Raw genomic sequence first — 19,220 nt, 5'->3', positions numbered from 1 at the left:
AGCTGTGAAAGGGGGAAAGCTCTACTATAACCAGAAATACAAACAACATCTTCCCTGGCAATACTGTTCCTGATATCATGGTTCTGAATGTGATTAGATAGTTCATCTCCTTTAATGCTTTTATTTTACAATAATAATCATTTTCCTACCTTTTGATGATCTTTTGAAGGATTTCTGTGAACTTCTGTTTGTAATAGAGGATTTCTTTCTTTTGGAGCCTTCAGAAAGATTTCTGCGATAGACCAGGATTGTTCACTTCTTTAAGTTGAAAAATTTCGTGCTGGAAAAACACAGCAGGCCAGGCAGCATCCGAGGAACAGGAGAATCGACGTTTCGGGCATAAGCCCTTCTTCAGGAATGAGACTGGTGTGCCAAGCGGGCTGAGATAAAGGGTAAGGGGGAGGGAATTTGGGGGAGGGTCATACGATAGGTGGAAGGAGGTGAGGGTGAGGGTGATAGGCCGGAGAGGGGGTGGGGACGGAGAGGTCGGGAAGAAGATTGCAGGTCAAGAGGGCAGAGCTGAATCCAGGGGTTGGGAGTGAGATAAGGTGGGGGGAGGGGAAATGAGAAAACTGGAGAAATCTACATTCATCCCGTGTAGTTGGAGGGTTCCTAGGCGGAAGATGAAGTGCTCTTCCTCCAGGCGTCGTGTGGTCAGGGCCTGGCGATGGAGGAGGCCAAGGAACTGCATGTCCTTGGCGGAGTGGGAGGGGGAGTTAAAGTGTTCAGCCACTGGGCAGTTGGGTTGTTTGGTGCGGGTGTCCCAGAGGTGTTCTCTGAAACATTCCGCAAGTAGGTAGCCTGTCTCCCCAGTGTAGAGGAGACCACATCGGGTGCAACGGATACAGTAAATGATGTCGACGATGCTCTCCACCGCATCTCCTCCACTTCCCGCACCTCCGCCCTTGAACCACGCCCCTCCAATCGCCACCAGGACAGAACCCCACTGGTCCTCACCTTCCACCCCACCAACCTCCGGATACATCGTATAATACTCTGTCATTTTCGCCACCTCCAGACAGACCCCACCATTAGGGATATATTTCCCTCCCCTCCCCTATCAGCATTCCGTAAAGACCACTCCCTCCGCGACTCCCTCGACAGGTCCACACCCCCCCACCAACCCAACCTCCACTCCCGGCACCTTCCCCTGCAACTGCAAGAAGTGCAAAACTTGCTCCCACACCTCCCCCCTCACCTCCCTCCAGGGCCCCAATGGATCCTTCCATATCCGTCACAAATTCACCTGCACCTCCACACACATTATTTACTGTATCCGCTGCACCCGATGTGGTCTCCTCTACATTGGGGAGACAGGCCGCCTACTTGCGGAACGTTTCAGGGAACACCTCTGGGACACCCGCACCAAACAACCCAACCGCCGCGTGGCTGAACACTTTAACTCCTCCTCCCACTCCACCAAGGACATGCAAGTTCTTGGCCTCCTCCATCGCCAGACCCTGACCACACAACGCCTCTAGGAAGAGCACTTCATCTTCCGCCTAGGAACCCTCCAACTACACGGGATGAATGTAGATTTCTCCAGCTTCCTCATTTCCCCTCCCCCCACCTTATCTCACTCCCAACCCCTGGATTCAGCACCGCCCTCTTGACCTGCAATCTTCTTCCTGACCTCTCCGCCCCCATCCCCTCTCCGGCCTATCACCCTCACCCTACCTCCTTCCACCTATCGTATTCCCAGTGCCCCTCCCCCAAATTCCCTCCCCCTACCCTTTATCTCAGCCCGCTTGGCACACCAGCCTCATTCCTGAAGAAGGACTTATGCCCGAAATGTTGATTCTCCTGCTCCTCGGATGCTGCCTGGCCTGCTGTGTTTTTCCAGCACCACATTTTTCAACTCTGATACTCCAACATCTGCAGTCCTCACTTTCTCCTAGTACACTTCTTTAAGGTGCCTGACTCTTATCAGCTTTAGATAATGAGATTCATAGTTTGACCAGCTCCCCACTCCCAGACTGAATTTCTGTCTCGGTCATTGTTTTTCTATCCATGCCCGGTCCTCAATGTTTCCTTTGAGCAGTATGGTTGTGCTTCAGGAGTCTGATGACATTTGCAGCATTGACTTCCAGCTCCAGAAATCACTGCCATACACTGATCCCAGAGGTCCACAGAGAAGAGAACATATTAGTGGAAATGTAGCTTGTGCTTTCTGTGCTGTGGTGGTAATGCCTGCTTGGAGCTGCAACACGTTTTTGCACCCTTTCAGCTTGAATTACTGTAATGATTAAGGTCTCCTCTTTACAAGGAATTTTTACATTTTGGTTTATGCAATCTCTGATATTTGTTTTCCTCATCAGTTGAACTCGATTCTCATTAGTCACAGCCTTATGAAACAGCCTATACATTAATCCTGGAGCTGCAGATTCTGTCTGTTCTGGCATATTTTTATCAGGTCTGAAAGACTCTCTGTTGTTCTTTGAAGTATTCTTTAGCATTGAGAATTGCCACAAGATATTTTCTGGTTCGTTGCCCTCAGCAATCAGCAGGATTTGATTTCCTTGAAATCTTCCTGTTTACCAGCAAGCTTTTTTCTTTGGAAGTACTGCTGATAAATTAAATCTTCCGCCCCCATGTTGACCACCATGTTGAGTGTGTTGGCATCCATACCTTCCAAATGAATCAAAGGCTTAGATGTCGGTTGTGTTCCTTCTGATTTGACATAAACTTACATTGAATCATAAAATATTTGAAGATAAATACATATACTTAACAAATTCCATCATCTCATCTACTCCCGTAATGCCATTTTATTATTTTCATTTCACCTTCCACTGACATTCACTCCCTCCCACACCTCCCGTGCCAATTCCATCCCATGCCACTCCATCGCTGGCCAACCTGATGGCACCTCTTCCCTTGCACTCTTCTAACACCATTCCTATCTTACACCAGTCCATTCTTCATTTGGCGTCTTTTTCATGCCATTCCCTCTTTCACCTTCTATTTCTATCCCCCTCGAACCATTCTATCCTTCCCATGCCATCTGTTCAAGATCTCGATTAAACACTTGCAGTAACATTAATATTTTTATGGTTCTGTTCGCCGAGCTGGGAATTTGTGTTGCAGACGTTTCGTCCCCTGTCTAGGTGACATCCTCAGTGCTTGGGAGCCTCCTGTGAAGCGCTTCTGTGATCTTTCCTCCGGCATTCACAAACTTTGATTTAATATTTTTATTTCAACAGTACTTCTTTAAATGCAGAATGTCTAAGTATTTTCTTTACCAAACATTTTAACAGAATCAAAGCCTCTCCTGCTGGAAAACTTCCAAAAGCTGTCCATGTTCAACAACAGACCGAGCATTATGAATATAAATGTTGTCAAAAGTCTCACCCTGTGACTTGTTTAATTTCGTAGAATATGAAAGTCTAATGAGAAATGTCTTTTTCTGAGTTGAAAAAGCAGATTCATACCTGATTAGCTAAATATTATTTATGGAGTCAAGAATCTGCCTGGAAGAATTTCAGAATCTATTATCAGAGGAAGGAGCATTCTCTATTAACAGAAACTATGGGCTTCATCTTACTTTTTTTTGGGCAAGTTTTGTCAGGTTTCATGGACGGTTTCTCTCCATGAGTCCTTGCCCTGCATCTTACCAAACCATCCTGCTCGACTACCTATTTGGCTATCACTTCTCTCACCCGATTCTACCCCAATTCTACAAACCATCATGCCCGGAAGAACTCGTCCTTCACTGGATGTCCTCCAAGAGACCAGCATCCCTGATACATGGGCCATTTTCCAAACGTTGCTGTGAAATGAGCAAGTGATGGTAATTGGTGTTGCTCTTTCTGGCAAAATCATAGCACAGGAAGCATTAAGCCATGCTTTTCACTGTAGACAGCCAGCAGGCTAACATTCCCTCACACCTGCAATCCCATTCTCTCACACCATTTGCTGTCTGCCTGCCATGGTACACCCTTTACCTGACCTTAATTAAACACTCTAAGTCATTGCTACCCTGTCTCCAGTGTCCACGTAGACCCACATCTGGTTGTTATTGTCCAGTAGGGGAACTTTATTTACGGACAAGCAATCCAGCAATTCTAAAACTTTCATTTACAGTCAGAAGAAGCAGACCTAAGCAAAAGGAATAGAGGATGCAGCTTGCCCTCACAATGCAAGTCAAATGTTGGTATGATTGCCAACAAAACTTTTACAGCCCAGGATTACTTGCTGCACTCAGCTGCCAACTATTGGAACTGGGTGTTAATCAGGTTCTGTCTGCCTTGTAGCACTTGACGCAGCTGAGATCATTCATCTGTGAGGAGAGTTTCCTCCTCCTAATATTCTCATCCATCTCCTTGGAAGGCTGCTCCCATTCTCCTAGTTTCTTAGCATCCATCATATCACCTTGCTGCCTGATCCAATTGTGCAGAGCACAGGACTCAAGGATGATGTGGCACAATCTATCCAGACTATGCTGGAAGCCACCCTCAAACTAGTCCAAGCAGCAGAACCACATCTTCAGCAACCCTATCATCTGCTCTAACATGGGCCTGGTTGAAGCATGCGTAGCGTTATTTCTGGGCTTCGCATCAGTCAGAGGTTTGCACATTGGGCATGAGCTAAACTTGCAATCATTGCCCTGGTTCTCCCATAATCAGCCTTGTGAGGCATTTGGATGATCAAAGTCACAAGCTACAGATGGGAGCCCTAGGATGTAGGAGTCATGGCAGCAGGCAGCGTTAGGGGGCACACATCTCCAGGAAGTGATAACAATGAACACAGATTTTTGGATGGAACCTTTTCCTATTGATGAATTCCACACTGTAGCGATATGGCCCTCTCAGTGTAATGTGTGTGCAGGCAATGACACCCTGCTCCTGGGAATGCCAGAAACATTTCATGCTGCAGCACTGAGTCTGTCAGGGGCAACCAAATTAACCAATGTGATTCTAGACAGGTAACATCAGTCACTGTCCTGATGCATTTGTGGGTGCATGATCCAGAGATCCCACACAGGGTTCCCATTGTTCTCTGGAAGTCCAACGTGGCAATAGGAGAGGATGGTCCCCAACTCTTGCAGCCTTCAGGTCCTACTCAAGCAACCAGCATAGTTCGATCAGTGTCCTGGGATGATACCGCACCTAGCTCACCCCCAGGAATTGGAATCAGGAGCAAAAAACTCTCACTTTCCTGATGACTTGATACATCCTGAGGGCTCTACGGCCAAGACCACTGCCTGAGCTGGGAGCTCCTTCATTTCCAGAGTGGTCTGCTGTTGTTCAAAGGCTTGCAGTCAGCTCTAGTCCTCCTGAATTCACCTGCACCTTCTTGAGAAGGCAGCCACAGAGACCAACATCATACTAATGACTGGGTGCATCAATGACCTTTGTTGGGTACATAAGGGATAAAAGAGGTTCTGAGCTCAGAGAACAGTCAGTAGTGGCATTCTCTGCAGATCAGGGCTGTGCGCAATATTTCACATAGTGAGTCAAGCAGAGATCTCCATAATTCACCTAGTTCCAGCCTGAGCATGTGCATCAACTTAGTGATAATGCCGTGCAAGCTGAGAGAACTCATGTTTTATTAAAAAAAAGAGAGTGCCTTCTGCAGTCTGATATCTTCCCATCCTAGACCCATATGAAATATGAAACTTGTCATTGAGAGTCCATCGTAATACTTAGATGAGTGATGATGAAATGATTGGCTCCCCCTCTCACAACTTTGCGAGTCACAAGTTATAGGTTGTTTTTAACTAGCTTTCACATCCTAATGGGTCCTTGCCATCTTATTGATGCAAAGTGAAGATTGTTAGAAATTTTTACAAGGAACAATCTATCAATTGCCTTCGGCCAGCATTTTAACTCTAAATTGTTCACTCTGCATGCTTGCAATCAAATGATGAACTAATTGCAAATTAAGCATCGCTGTAGCTGGCATGATATATGTATTTCTCTCTTCAGTGTTCTTGCATCCAGCAGATGTGTATCCCACTTTCTTGGCTTGAGAACGTAAACTGCACTGGATTCAGACTCTGCAACTGTTTGGGGTGCTGCCAGAGCCTGCCAATATGGTCCCAATGAGGGATATAGTGTTTGAAAGCCCATATGGTAAAGGAAACCTGGGGGAATGGTAACATATTGGAAGTGGGCCCAAGGGACCATTTTATGGGAAGATCCCTTGCTGACCACCAGTCTATGCAGGGAAGCCCTCTGGGCTGGCATTTTGGCATGGGTCTCTCCTCCCAACAGTCATGGATTAATGTGTTTAATCTGGCCCACTGAAGAGCCTAAATTGCTCCAGTGCAAGGGGATAGATTCTGGAAATGCCTGCCACTTGTTTTGTGTCAGGCCCTCGACCTCAGTTTTTGATGTGGCTGGCGTTACATGTGACAGTGTTTGATTCCTCCCATGAACCTTCTGACATAATGTCCAATGAAACAATTACACTCATTACGTTTCTCCAACCTTGGTTCAGAAACAAGCACTTTCAGGATTGTTTTTCAGAAGAGTACACTGCACGTTTGAGACTCCATCTTACACTGAGTACTACCTCATCGACCAAAGTTCAGAGTACCTTACCTTCTGTTTCCTCATAATTTGGTCATTTCCATAGCTCATAACCTGTGTAACTCTGCTGCTGCTGCTGAGGCATGATGCTTTATTCTCTGGTGATTTTCATAACAGAATCATGGAATAGATACGGTATAGGTCGTCTATACAGAAAGGAAAGAGTATATCCGTTTCATCTATGATTACTGATTTCCATGAAATAACAAATTCTCAGAATCCCTACAGTGTGGAAACAAGCCCTTTGTCCCAACAAGTCCACACTGATCCTCCAAAGAGTAACCCACCCAAACCCTTCCCCTACCCTATTATCCTATACTTATCCCTGCCTACTGCACTTAACCTACACATCCATGAACACTATGAACAATTTAGCATGGCTAATTCACCCTAACCTGCACATCCATGAACACAATGAACAACTTAGCATGGCCAATTCACCCTAACCTTCACATCCATGAACACTATGAACAATTTAGCATGGCCAATTCACCCTAACCTACACATCCATGAACACTATGAACAATTTAGCATGGCCAGTTCACCCTAACCCACACATCATTGGACTGTGGAGGAAACCAGAGCACCCAGAGGAAACCCCCACAGAAATGAGCAGAATGTGCAAACAGTCGCTCAAGACTGGAATCGAATCTGGGTCCCTGGCGCTGTGAGGCAGCAATGCTAACCATTGAGCCGTACACGGCATCAGGCAAGTTTCAGAATACCTGCTTAATTTTCAAAGTTGAGCTCCCTCACCAATTAGTCCATTCTTTTCCTCACACATCACAAACCTAATTTGCTCTAGACTCTTTCCTTAGCAAAACCATCATTATTTGATTATCATGTCAGTAATTTCAGATCTGATTCACCAACAGTTGCCTGCTGCTCTCAATTTGTTTTGAGTTTTGTACACAATAGTTGAGATGCCTTGCTACTGATCCATTCCCTACAGAATAATTTGCCTAACATTATTTTGCTTCTCCTTCTGTCATATTCTTTTCCAGATTTCTCTCTTCACATACTATTTTTTATTTATAATCACAGTTTTCCTCACATATCAGATAAATTCCATGATCCGTGTTGTACTCCACTAAGCTTGTCTTCAATTATGACTCTAAGAGCTTAGCATCAGTGAGTTTGCCCTTTTTATCCTGTGTTCTTATTGATTCTTAAAGTCATGCAGTACAGAAACAGTCCCTTCGTTCCAACCAGTCCATTCCAAACATAATCCCAAACGAAACTAGTCATTCCTGCCTGCTCCTGGCCCTTATCTCTCCAAATCTTTCCCATTCATGTAAGTACTTCAGTATTTTTTAATCATTGGAACTGTGCCTGCATCCATCACTTCCTCAGGAAATTCATTCCACAAGTGAACCTCCATCTGCGTAAAATATTTGCCCCTCATATCTTTTTTAAATCTCTCTTCTCTCATCTTAAAAGTATAACACTTAGTCATGAAAACCTCCAACCTAGGAAAATAACAGTTCCCATTAATCCTATTCATACCCCTCATGATTTTATAAACCTTTATTTGGTTACCTCTCAATCTCCTCTGTACCAGTGAAAAAAATCTCAGCCTGCCCAGCCTTTCTTTACAACTCAAACTTTCCATACCTGGCAACATCTTGGTAAATTGCCTCTGAACCCTCTCCAGCTTAATAATATCCTTCCTATAACTGTGTGACCAGAACTGGACACAGTACTCCAGAAGAGGCCTCACCTATGACCTGTACAATCTCAACATGACTTCCTAACTCCTATATTCAAAGGACTAGGTAATGAAGGCAAGCGCGCTGAACACCATCTTGCAGATTTATCTCTCCTTAACTTAATGTTTCTTCCAGTCATGCAACTTCTGAATTTCTCACCAGGTCTTGAGAGTCACAAAGAGAGCATTAATGTTGCTATGAGGTACTGCAAAACATTTTTGCATTACTGGACCCATTCTAATCCACCTAAAAAATGTTGGCATCATTCCAAGATAATGCTCACCAGCATAGCTAACATGGTACCATATTTAATCACATTTGTATAAACTTAGAAACAGGCTTTCCAAAGTACATAAAGGATGTGAGCTTGGTAATTGCTTCAGAATTGTGAAACACACATTCCATTCTATTTATTGCAACCAAAGGAATTTCAGATCTATAACTGTTATTTATAACTCTATTTAAATGAAAGTTTAATGTCCAATTGTTTTGGGGTAACCCAATAACTTAGGAATTCACTGATATTATCCCTTACATTCATTTTATTCTGTTAGTGCTTCTATTCGATCTCCTTCGTGAAAGTGAAGCCTTCAAAAACATTCAGGGAGAGATTTTAACTTGGAAGAACCCAAGCAAAGGTGGAAGTGAACTTGGATGCCAGGTCCAATCAGCTGATGTCTGTATTTAACTGCAGCTTGTGGGTCTGGGAAGAAGAGGCTGCCTTTAAACATGTGAAAATTGCTCAATCCAGTTTACATTGAATCACACATCCATAGGTTTCCTAAGCTTCCCAAAACCTTCCAGTGAAAAATAGGCAAGAAAGCTGAACACAACTCATGGAAATACTAAAATAAATACTCATCACTTTCAGCAGCTTTCTTATGTGACTGTGTTTGCAATAGTTTTACTAAAAGATAGCTTTGATTGTCACAGGTAACGTGAAATAGCATAGTTTCGGTAGAAATAAAAGTATAAGAAAACCTATCTAAAAGAGTAAGGGACTTCGAATAGAGAGAGATGAAATATATTGTGGATAACGCATGAATCAACCTTTGAAACCCCAGAAAATCTTTCCACAAATGGAGATCAACGATTGTGCAATGTATGAAAGTTAAAATTTGGCTTGAGTGTGTGTGATCATGTCATCTGCTTCCAATGAAGAACAGGCTTGTCTTAAACTCCCTTTGCAACACAGTAAGTAATACATATATATTCAAATTGAAAATGTGAAGAATAATTTGTGCATTCATTCAGCTGAAAAAGTCAGAAAAATAAATTCACTTCTGGACTTGATAAATAAAAATATGAATGCATGGAAGTGATATCAAATGTGTACAAAGTATTTGGTAAGGCACAAAAGTTTTGCTTTTTACCTCTTCCCAGAAAGGGTGGTAAAATAGGGTATCATCTCCAGCTGAAATCAACTCAAACAATTATATTAAATGTAAGATTGATAAAGTTTTGATGGAGAAGTTTAGAGAACATGTGGAGTCTAGGCAGTTCAAAGGAGTTAAAATACTGTGATGGCAGAACAGACTTGAGAGGCTGAATGGTGTACCCCTTTTCCTATGTCCCTAAGTCACTGATCTGAACTTTCCTTTATCAGCACACCCTTCCATTCCTGTTTCTTTCCCACCCTTTCACCAGAACACTACCAAAATGGTTCGATAGATTAAGGGCAGATTGTATAAGAGATTAAAAAGAGATCTGATGAGTTCTTTAAGGCTATTAGAGGATTGGATAGAATAGATACTGAGAAACAATTTCCTCTGGTGGAAGATTCCAGAACTCGAGGCATAAACTTAAAATTAGAGGCAGACTATTCATGAGAATCTTGCTACAAAGGGGAATGGAAATCTGTTAAACTCAAAAGCCAATCAAAAGGTTTTTGGAACTTTCAAAACTGGAATTGCCAGATTTCTGTTAGGTATAGCCATTAAGGAATGTGGATCGTTTGGAGCTAAATGGAGTTCAGGGACCGGCCAGTGTTGATCTAATTAAATGACAGACAGGTTCAAACAGCTGAGTGATTAACCTCTATGTCTATGTTCTTCACTTTTTGTCTTGCATCCTTCATCTCATGCATATTGCTTCCTTTTCCCACAATCATTCCAATTTCATTACCCTACTTAACCTGAGAAATTCATATCAGTCTTGGCATTCTATGTGCAACTATATCCAGCATTTCATGGTCAGAAAGCTGCGAACTGCTCTCATTAATTTATTGAGGGCTGTATCTCAATAAAATCATTGCATTTCATGTGTATCTTTCACAATGAAATGCTGTACTAGCTGCTCATTCATAATCTTTAAGTAATTATTTGGAAATGGGGTTTCTATCGTCCACAAGTTGTTACTAACCATTTCTCAACAAATTGGACTTAACAACATTTTTATTTTCTAAAATGGGTGAATCTGCCAATGTGAGCAACTATAGATTTTGCTTTTGTATTTACTCATAAAACAGAGTTGAGGTAGATCTCAGCTAGAACTCTGTGACTTGTTTTGAAACGGATGGCAAAGCTATGGAGAGGATCTCATGAATGAGAATAATTAATTTGACAGAGAAATATGTGATATAGGATTTAGGAGCAGGATTAGGCCATTTGGCTCTTTGGACCTGCTCCACTGTTCAATAAGATCATAGCCCATCTGATTTTACATTCTCAGAAATCCCAAATGGTCAGTTGAACCACTTTTGAAGCGTAGTCACTGTTAAGTTGTAGGCAAACCTAGCAACCAGCCTGTTGTGTACTACATAGTCTTATAAAAATATACCAGTGGTTATTCTAGTTAAGTGTTTTAAATGATTAATACTTTAAGTTGGCTGGGGATTAGATTGACCAAAATGATTTCCTGCTACTCTTCAAAGTCAAGAAAAGTTTTTACACTTGAACAGGCAAATGGGCGTTTTTTTAACATTTCATCCAATAGCCCCAACAAAGCAGCATTCCCTTAGTATTACATTGAGGTTTTAGCATAGAATAATGAATCCAAAACCTCCTCATACAGAAATCTGACTACAATCACTGTGTTAATTTTAAATAATTAGTGGTAATAAGGTCTCAATGTTGTGAATGTTGTTTAACACATCCACTCCATACAATGTTCTGTTTAGAGACTATCCCTGGAGAACTCACTGCCTTTTGTACTTTCATCAGCATTTCCATTGAACCACTGGACTGTGATAATAGGAGGCTGGCTGATTTCGATAGTGCACTTTTAACTTGAAAACAAATTGTTTGTTTTTCAGCAAACAATATTGCTAGAATTGAATTTGGGCTACTAATTAAAACAAAACATGGTTCAATCACACCACAGTAAGGTCACTAAAGGAAAATAACACACTTCCTTGTATTGAATTTTAAAATCTGGTTACTGTATAAGCTGACTTTCAAGTTTATTCATTTTTAACAAATGACCCAACTGAATAAGAATTAGTTATTCTTCACATTTAAGTACACATGTAAAATCTAATGAAATTGTATTGTATAATTGTGCCCATGCTTGGTGAACTCTGATATAACAAGCACTATTTATACTCAAAAATTCCAAGATCTCAAATCATTATAATTAAATTAATCCCCACTTGCAGAGAAAATTGAAATTCTAATCTTACATTGTTTAGTCTGAGAAGCAATGGAATGCATTTAGTTATTAAAGGAAGCTAAAACCTTTTGTCATAAAATATTTAGCTTTTAAAGCACATCTGAATAAGTAAAATCTCTTACCAGGGTAACTGTTGCTGAGCTCTGTTAATCTTCTATAACTTCCTTGTTTTCAGAAATGCGTAATGGAGTTTAACCAGGTGCCCTTCAAGCAGGCCAAACTTTAATAAATTCTTTTTTTAATTGCCTGGAAACAGATTATACAATGAGTTTGAGCAGAGAAAAAGCCTGTCAGACAGACAATGAGTGCAAAGAGAAAGTTAGAAGTGAATTGTTCATCAACAGAAACATTCCATAAGGCATAGTGCAAACATTGGGAAAGACGCAGAGAGAGAGAAACAAATCAACAGATGGAGATAAGACCAAAGCACAAAGTTGTTAAGCTACTGAGGGGAGAATGGAAAGAGAAAAAAGGGGAAAAAAGAGAAGTAAGGTGCAAGAGAAAGAAAGTGCAATAGAGAGAAGAGGAGTGTTAAACTGTTAAAGGAGGAAGATAGAAATGGGGAAATAAGAGGTTCAATTGGAAAGAAAACAAACAATAGACAAGTAAAACTGAGAAAAGCAGATGGGAGAGAGAGAAAAAGAAAGAAGAGAAAGAAAGAGTCAACTTTTATATTGAGAACACAAAAAAACTTGTATCTCTTCTGGGATTACATGGAAATAAATCATTGAAATACTCAACTACACCAGCAACCATCCCAACACACACAAACAAAGCTGTATCAGAACACTATTCCAATGAGCCACCACACACTGCAGCACAGACAAACTTCGAAAAACAGAGGAGAACCACCTATACGACGTATTCAAGAAGAACGGATACTCAAAAAACACAGTGCGCAGATTCCTCAAGAACAAACCACGACAAGCAGACCAAACACAGCCAGAAATCCTAACCACCTTACCATATATCGAAGAAGTTTCAGAAATGATAGCCAGACTACTGAGACCCCTCGGAATCCTAGTAGCACACAAACCCACCAACACTCTCAAACAAAAACTAACAAACTTAAAAGACCCAGTACAACCCATGGACAAAACCAACGTCATCTACAAAATTCCATGCAAGGACTGCCACAAACACTACGTAGGACAAACAGGAAGAAAGTTAGCCACCAGGATACATGAACATCAGCTAGCCACAAAAAGACACGACCCTCTCTCCCTCATAGCCCTACACAGGGATGAAAAAAAAAACACCATTTCGACTGGGACAACACATCTATCCTGGGACAGGCTAAGCAAAGACATGCCAGAGAATTCCTAGTAGCCTGGCACTCCAACCACAATGTCATAAACAAGCACATAGATCTAGATGTCATCTATCAACCCCTCAGAAAACGCACAGGAAATGACATCACCACAAACCCCAGGAACCCATCCAGGAGAAAGATATAAATCGAAAGCAGGAGACAACAGCTTTGCTTCACTTGGAGGTCGCCACTGATGATGTTACCTAGCCAGGTAATGAAACATCTGGATATCAAACCTACAGCTCAGCAAGCAAACCTACACCCTAAATCATCGAAAAGAATACTGAAATATTCTACAAATTGATTGCATAAGAGGATGAACCAATAAGTAGATGAGACTAGGATGGATACAGGTCAAAGAGAAATTCCTGAAAGTACATTGTAGGTATTTCACATGATTTTTATGGGGAGATAAGTCATTCCCTAATTAGTTGGAAGGCAATAAGAAAGTTGATAAAAATGTAGATATGAAGAATTTAGCTAACAGTACTATTCTAGAGTCTAAAGAATCTTGGAAGATGATACCAATGCATCCACTATTTGTTGGGCCATTTCCTTAAGCACTGTGGGATGTAAATTATCAGACGCTGGGGATTTATCAGCCTTCAACTTCTCCAACACTATTTCTCTACTAATACAGATTTGCTTCCATTCCTTCGTCCCACTGAACCCTCTGTTCCTAGTTTCATTTCTGGTGTGTTATTTGTGTCCTCTTTTATGAAGTCAGAAGCAAAGTATGAAGTTAGTTTGTCAGCCATTTCTTTGTTCAGCATTATAAATTCTCCCATTTCTGACTGAAAGAGACCTACACTTGCTTTCACCAATATTTATTTCTCTTTACATACCTATCGAACCTTTTACAGTCAATTCTTACATTCTCTGCAAGCTTACATTCATACTCTATTTTCCCCTTCTTAATCAATCCCTTAGTCTTCCTTTGCTGACTTCTAGACTATTCCCAACCCTCAGGTTTATTGGTTTTTTCTCTCTCTTGCTAATTTGTATGCCTCTTTGTTGCATCTAATACTATATCTAACTTTCCTCATAAACCATGGTTTTGTCACTGTTCTCTTTGCACTTGCATCAGACAGGAATAAACAGTTGTTGTAGTTCACCCTTTTGCTCAAATGTTTGCCGTTGCCTATTTACTACCATTCATTTCAGTTATATTTCCCAATCTATCATAGCCAACTCACATCTCATATCATCGTAGTTTCCCTTATTAAAATTCAGGACCCGAGTCTTAGAATTAACTACATCAATCTCCATGTTAATGAAGAATTTTATCAGGTTCCACTTTTAGATTCCTTGCAAACATATGACTTGTTGAACTGATATAACAAGGAGGCAAGCAGTGTGTGCAGTCAAATGCTCATGATTGCTTAAGACCATAATTTGAAATCTTCACTTTTTGACAATTACTAACCCAAAAGACCATAGGGTCATAAGATATAGGAGCAAATTAGGCCATTTGGTCCATTGAGTTGGCTTTGCCATTCAACCATGGCTGATTTGTTTCTCAACCTCATTCTCCTGTCTTCTCCCTGTAGTCTCTAGGTGAAACACAAGTTTAAGCCAGATTTCTGGAATTACTGAACCAGCATCAACATAGTTACTGCAATTGAGGCCAGGAGGGCCTCAAGATCAAAGTTATTAAATCCTCCCCAAAAGAAAGAATCAACAACTTACTCCATCCATTATGTATGCAGTCACAGCCATTTGTGAAGTTATTGCACAGTTAATGTTTAATCCGCTATGACAAGGAACTAATTTTGTTTTAGCACGTCTCTACCTGAGACACACCAATTCCCCACTATCCTTCCCATTCCCTTTTCTGTTTCAGTACTGGTGGCCCAAATGAACTTTCAGTGTTCCCTCATTTCAGTTGAGCCTGTTACTTAAACTATCAATGTGCCAATTTATTCCCAAAGTCCAGGTTCGGATGTGAACACAGGAGGCATAGTTAGTACGTTTGCAGATGACACCAAAATTGGAAGTGTAGTGGACAGCAAAGAAGGCTACCTCAGATTACAAAGGGATCTTGATCAGATGGGCCAATAGCTGAAGAGTGGCAGATGGAGTTTAATTTAGGTAAATGTGAGGTCTTGCATTTTGGAAAAGCAAATCAGAACAGGACCTAATGTTGCTGAACAAAGAGACCTTGGAGAGCAGGTCCATTCCTCCTTGAAAGTAGAGTCACAGGTAGATAGGATAGTGATCTTTTATTGGTCAGAGTATTGAGTATCAGATTTGGGAGGTCATGGTTAGACCACTTTTAGAATATTACTTGCAATTCTGGTCTCCTTCTTATCCAAAAGATGTTGTGAAACTTGAAAGGTTTTAAAAAAGATTTACAAGGATGTTGCCAGGGTTGGAGGATTTGAGCTATAAGTGTAGGCTGAATAGGTTGGGGCTGTTTTCCCTGGAGTGTTGGGGGCTGAGGGAGGACCTTATAAAATCATTAGGGGCATGGTTAGGGTAAATAGATAAAATATTTTCCCTGTGGTGAGCGAGTCCAGAACTAGAGGGCATAGATTTAGGGTGAGGGAGAAAGATATAAAAGGGACCAAAGGGGCAACTTTTTCACGCAGTGGGTGGTGTGTGTATGGAATGATCTGCTCGAGGAAGTGGTGGAGGCTGGTACAATTGCAACATTTAAAAGGCATCTGGATGGGTATATGAATAGGAAGGGTTTCGAGGAATATGGGCCAAGTGCTGGCAAATGGGACTAGATTAGGTTGGGATATCTGGTCGGCATGGGTCTGTTTCCATGCTGTACATCACTATGACTCTACGACTCTGGAAAGTACCCATGCCATTTTTGACCCTACACTTTCAACATGTGGAGGCCAGAGTAACCATGCTCTGCTATAGCTCCCTCTACTGCCCTCCCTCCGCTCTGTTCGAGAGCTCCCAGTCCCCTTCCATTCACTGAGATGTTATCCTACAGTCTGTATTTGCCCCCTTTTGCAAAGACCATTCCTTTCAGTGACCCAGTACAATGCAGCCAATCCTAAAACTTGAACTGCCTGCTTTCACCAAGTTAGCCTAACCTCGATAACTGACTACACCCACCTACTGAACGGATATCTGAACAGACTGGCAGTGATTTACCTGCTGGACTGTCTGTAGATTGCAAGAAAATAGATCTCCAGACTCTGGTTGGACCAAGCGCCTGACTGACTAGAATTGTAAATTATTGAGCCCCTTGACTGATTGTAGATTCCTTGATTGACTGTTGTTCTTTTTCATCTTTTTTATCGTCTTCCCTTTCATTTTCACACCTGCCCATTTTCTTCAAACACATGCAATGTACTTTCTGACATAACTGGCAGCTCATGCTGTGGCTCTGTCATGGCCTCGCATGGTATTGTACAATCAAGATTAGAGTGGTGCTGGAAAATCACAGCAGGCAGCATCCAAGGAGCAGGAAAATTGACGTTTTGGACAAAAGCCCTTCATCAGGAAAACTGACGATTTTTTTCCTGATGAAGGGCTTTTGCCCTAAAAGTCAATTGTCCTGCTCCTTGGATGCTGCCTGACCTGTTGTGCTTTTCCAGCACGACTCTAATCTTGACTCTGATCTTCAGCATCTGCAGCACTACTTTCGCCTGGTATTGCACAGTGCCATTTCTGCAAGCTGTCTGATTGTTCTCCATCATCACAAGCTGCCTGTCTGCCCTCGTGTGCTAAAAAGCAAGTTAAAGCACAAAGGCTGCCTGTAACTCAGCACTCAATATTTTCTGTGCTGAAAAAGAAAATCGCTTCACTCCTCCATCTGCTCGATGAAAACACTAAAGTCAGTGAGTCTAAGTAACAAGAAAGACCCATAAGATGCTTGTGTTAATGTCAATGTAAAACCAGGTGAACGTGAGAACTGCAAGTGTTGGAGATTAGAGTCGAGAGTGTGATGCTGGAAAAGCACATCAGGTCAGGCAGCACCCGAGGAGCAGGAAAAATCGACATTTCAAACATAAGCCCTTAATCAGGGCTTTTGGCAGAAACATCAAATTTCCTGCTCCTCGGATGCTGCCTGACCTGATGTGCTTTTCTAGCACCACGCTCTCAATGTAAAACCGTTCTGTTGAGATCCATGACTGCTTGGCCAGCCTTGGGGGAAGGTGACCTGGCAGAATGATACAATTCCTAGGTTCTCTCTGCTCCAAAGTAGAGATTGAAGCCCGAAAGTGATGACTGAATTGATTCAAGAGTAGGCATGATGATGTGTTTAAGACTGGGGCTTTGCCGATGCCAAGTTGCAAGGTTGAAGGAGTGAGAACGATAGTGGTAAAGGAGCATAGAGTCTTGTACACAAGAAGCTGTTCAAATATTAAGAGAATTTGGAAGGCCAGCACAGGCATTTGGCAGACTGCAGAAGATGCTGAGAAGAAAACTCACAAGGTGTCTAATTATCATGTTTTTGTGATGTCCACTTTCTCGCTGGAGGACAGGAGATTTGCAATGCAAAAGTTAATAGTGCTTAGTGAGGTATTAATGAGATGAAAGGGAATATGCTTGTCACTATTTGAGTATGAGATTGCAAAATCATCATTTGAGGCTCAAAGAGCAAACCAGGTGAGTTCTTTTTCAGCTTCAATAATCTGAATGTTTAAATCTTGGCCAATTTATTCACCTCACTCAATATTATTCTTGCCACACAATAAGGAGAGGTTTCTTCCCTTTGGCCAACTCCACTTTTTTTGGTTGTTGCATAATGAAACCTTTTGTTATTTAATGTCCTATGGCCTCCACCTGGTTCTTCCCCTCTTCTCCCATTTAAAAACTCTGAAAACTGTATTTCACTTCAGTTCTGATGAAAGGTCAGTGTGCTGAAAAAAATTATTATTTCTCTTCACAGATATTGTCTGACCTGCTGAGCTTTTCGAGTTTCTTTTGTTTATATTTTTAACAAACTTGATTGAGTACTTTGAGGTAATTGAACTGATGGATGGATATACCCTGATATTCAGATAAAAAGAATCTTGGAGATAATTAAGTGATTTGTTGCTTTTGCAAATTTGTTCCTCAGACATTTCTGATATGGCCAGCACTATATACTTGCCCTTGAGAAAGTGGCACCTTCTTGAAGTGCTGCAGTTCCAGTGCTGTAGATCCACCGGTAGTGCTTTTAGGAGAAGAGTTTCAAGTTTTGACCAGCAACAGTGAAGGAGCAATTTTATATTTTCAAGTCAGGATAATGTGTGACGCTTACAGGAACGCGCAGGTGGTGGTGTTTGCATGGACCTGTTGTTGTTCTCCTTCTGCGTGGATAAAATTAAAATTCACACAACACCAGGTTATAGTCCAACAGGTTTATTTGGAGGCACTAGCTTTCACCCCAATCCAACACCGGCCCCTCCACATCCTTCTAGGTGGGAAAGGTTACAAGTTTGGGAGGTGCTGCCAAAGAAAGTATGGAATAGATTGGAATGTCGATTAAAAATCCCACTAACAGACAACTACCCTATCTGGAAATCTAACTTTCCCAGACAAATGTGCTTCATGAATACCATTTAACATTTCCAGTAGCTCAAAACAAAAGACATTTTGTGGAACTGGGTGAAAGTGACTCTTAAACTGCATACAACATAATTCTACTCCATCACGGTTGAGTTAAATTATAATGTTTGACAAGAGCTAAACTTTGGTCAGCAGTGAACTTTGCAAATGTTTGAAAGTTGGACACGGATGTAAACTAAACATCCATTTGACAGTAAGAGGATAAAAGAATTATTTTTGAAAGTGAGATCTACTGAAAGACCTTTCCACTTATCCACTTATCACCTTTTTTACACTGTCTAATGTACAACATTGCATTAGGACCAACTAATATTTATAGCTAGGCTCCAACTTCATTGATTTCTTCCTGAGATGTGTTCATTTATTGATAGATAAGAAGGATTTCTTTCAGAAAGTAAATCATCAATAGAACCATTGACACATTTGTGAAAGTCAAAATGATTTTTTCCCTGGCTTAAAAAAAAATTCTCGCAACCTATAGCAGTAATACATTAGATACAAACCATAAATAAAAATAAAAATTCAGTCAGTATGTTC

The sequence above is a fragment of the Chiloscyllium plagiosum genome, unplaced genomic scaffold (assembly GCF_037043375.1).
Source record: "Chiloscyllium plagiosum isolate Xiang-an unplaced genomic scaffold, Cpla_swu_hap1 HiC_scaffold_15, whole genome shotgun sequence".
NCBI lineage: Eukaryota > Metazoa > Chordata > Chondrichthyes > Orectolobiformes > Hemiscylliidae > Chiloscyllium > Chiloscyllium plagiosum.
The sequence above is the reverse complement of the archived record's forward strand: the minus strand, read 5'-3'. Positions refer to the sequence as shown.